At 29.8% G+C, this 3,151-nt stretch overlaps 1 protein-coding gene across 1 annotated transcript in view; it reads left to right on the top strand.

The window, feature by feature from the left end:
- Window positions 1–357: 357 nt before the first annotated feature.
- Window positions 358–3,151, top strand: part of LOC111642601 (aldehyde dehydrogenase family 9 member A1-A-like) — a 24,839-nt gene continuing 22,045 nt past the window's right edge. The window contains exon 1 of the mRNA XM_023388966.1: window positions 358–424. The gene's annotated coding sequence lies outside the window, so the exon portion shown is untranslated. The remainder of the gene's footprint in view (window positions 425–3,151) is intronic.

The raw sequence follows: 3,151 nt of genomic DNA, 5'->3' as shown, positions 1-3,151 counted from the left end.
ATACGATAAAATATTAAATCATTTCTTAATTAATTATTAAATTACTACTAAATGTAAACTACTGTAGAATTTTCGGATTTAATAAGTGTACTGTACGTCAATAAATTTACAAGTCTTGTGTAATATTTATTTAATCCAATCTCATCCTAATCGCCAAATATAAGATTCCCGCGAATAGTTCAATAATATTTCAATTTTAAAGTTAAATTCTAGATTGAGTAAGAAAGTAAATTTATTTTAATTATATATTTTATTTCTAACTTTATTATTTTTGCATTTATAAAAGTCGAAATTTTTTATGTACGATAATTTATAATTTTTGATATTTTTTTGTGATGATTTCGGTTTACGAAGATGGCGCTGATGTCGCACATGTGGGGAAGTAGTAATCGCATGCTTCCGAAAGATAAGATTATTAAATAAGGTAAAGTCGCTATTATAAGTAAAATTTCGATGTTCTGTTAATATGTATAAATTGATATGATAAATGAATTAATTTAAGTGATCACTTGGTGCTCTATTAATGGTCTATAAATTATTCAGTCCTTTATAAAAAAAAAAGGAACGATTTTAATCTGTTACAGTCACTTGCTATTTCTCTTGCGCGAGCCGTCTGGATCTTGAGCGAGCACTGGTTCTCGCCGACCCGGACCAGCGTTGCCAGAACTGAAGGTTAAAAAGTAGCGTGGTTGTGTTCCAAAAGTAGCGGATTTGAACTGTTTGTAGCCCAAACAATAAAAATGAATTATTTTGCAATTATGCACTTTTACTAATGAAATAAGTTTGTTATATATATATATATATATATAAATTCTATACTAATTATATATATATTTCGGTGTATCTGCATCAATTTTCTCTAAATCAAAGCAATTCATTCGCAGGCGAGGTGATTCATTTTTTGAACTTAGAGACTTAGCGACTACGGCTTTTGTTTTCAGTTTTAAGCCGCCCTGTTTCCATTGTATCAAAATTTAATAACTTTTGGATCACTTATTGGGAGAGAAAATTGGCAATTCCAACAGGATAATGCTGCCATTCATGCATCAATTAAAAATTGGTAGTAATGGTGCAAACTCAACAAATATCTAGTGTTGCCAGATCTAAAGTTACTAAAATGTAACAAGTTCAATACTCATTTAATACTTGTTTTAGTACTAAAAAGTACTAAAGAATTAGAGTATCGAACATGCTACATTTCAGTAAAACTATCGTTCATTGCAAATAGAAATATTGAACAAACAAAACTTTAAGTAAAATAAAAAATATAAAAACATGGCTGATGGTAATACATTTAATTTCATTACACTTAATTGTATAAATAAATATAAAGTTGCAACATTTAACAAAGATAAAGATACTTTACTTCCATTTTTCCTCTGTTGTTCACTTCAGTAGACAATTCACAACTTCACAAGCACGGAGGCGACCTTGCTTGTGAAATTATGGATTGTCTACTGGAGTGAACAACGGATGGAAAATCGAAGTAGAGTATCTTTATCTTTTGTTAAACATTGCAACTTTTCATTACACTTTACTAGTTTTGTATAGTACAAGAAATGTGTTGCCATTTTATATATGAAAATAAAAAAAGTAGCGTATTTTCAAGATTTGTAGCCTGAAGATAATTATTACTAGCCTAAAAAGTAGCGTGTCGCCCAATTTGAAATTTTTGTAGCGAGGGCACTTAAAAAGTAGCCCAATCAGCTACTTGTAGCTCAGTCTGGCAACCCTGACCCTGACCCGGACAGCAGGTCAGGTTTGTTCAAACAGAAGTTCCTGGCGCACATGCAATGTCACTTTACAATGCAAAGAATAATGTGCATGCCGGGCCCTTAGTCTCGAGTTTTTGTGTTGTACTCAAACTGACGTCATCAAACTCACTCACGTTACTATCACTCACATAATTGGTAGTCTTGAGTTAGACCAGTGTTTCTCAACGGGGGCAATTAGTAACAACTTATATTTTGGGGGAGTGAAAACAATTTTCTGGGCAATATAGTAAAACATTATATAAAGAATAATTAGATATTTTATTTATTATAACCTACAATAATTAAACAAATAACATTATACTATCTGTTCACTCTGTATCTGGACTGCTGTATGTTACTATGTATATAATTCGTCTCTGTAATCCAAAATTTTTGGTAGACAGACTCACAGCAAAACTTTTAGTTAGGAACTCACTTTTATTCTTTAAAAAATGACATATGCATTTCAAGTTGGTATACTCATCCAACCCCTCTTCAGTGCTAATTTTTCAAAAAACAATAAAAAGCTACAATAAGCAATACATGACACAAATACATTACAAAATATTACTACTTACTTACTCTTAAAGTATAAGTTGTGTATGGGCTACCACTACATCTAAACACCAACCATTTGTTTTCCATTTAAAATGCACTTGAAGTGTTTGCATACATCACTTCTAAAAACCAATATACGTTATGACTAAACTGTAAACTTAACAAGTGTATACGATAACCAATACATTACATACCTTTAAAATATAAATAGTATACGAACAATCAAACCAACTAGCAATACATTAGAATATCACTTTGTAATCAATCGCAATAACTTCATTATTTTATAACTATATAGCACCCTCTATCATTTTGTACCATCTAGAATCTATTTGCATCCCATCAGAAATATTTATTAAATTATTTTGGTTTTTCTTAATTTCTAAATGTTCTTTAAATTTACATTTATATATGTCCTTTTCATGGTGTAGAATTTTAATATTATTGCGATTAATTTTACATTTATTGTTTTCCTTGTGTTCGTACCATGGCGAATTTTTATATCTCAATCTGATAGCCGCTTCGTGTTCCTTTATTCTTACATCTAATACCCATCCAGTTTCTCCTATATAACTACATGGATTCATACAGTTACATTCTATTTTATATACAATACCTGTCTTTTTTAACAGATCTATATTATCAAGGTTACTTTTATTAATATATTTAGAAACATTATCTGTAATCTTATTAGTCAAAGATGGGGCCAAACATATATTGTCTTTCTTAAGGATTTTACTGATATTATCAAATATATCTTTTATGTATGGGAATTTTTTATACTGTTTTTCAGATTTATATTTTGTATTAAATCTATTTTTCAAGAAGTATGCTCTCCA

This window comes from Centruroides sculpturatus, unplaced genomic scaffold (assembly GCF_000671375.1).
Source record: "Centruroides sculpturatus isolate CEXI.00-Female unplaced genomic scaffold, Cexi_2.0 scaffold1586, whole genome shotgun sequence".
Lineage (NCBI taxonomy): Eukaryota > Metazoa > Arthropoda > Arachnida > Scorpiones > Buthidae > Centruroides > Centruroides sculpturatus.
Note: the sequence above shows the minus strand (reverse complement) of the source record. Positions and strands in the feature narration are given on the sequence as shown.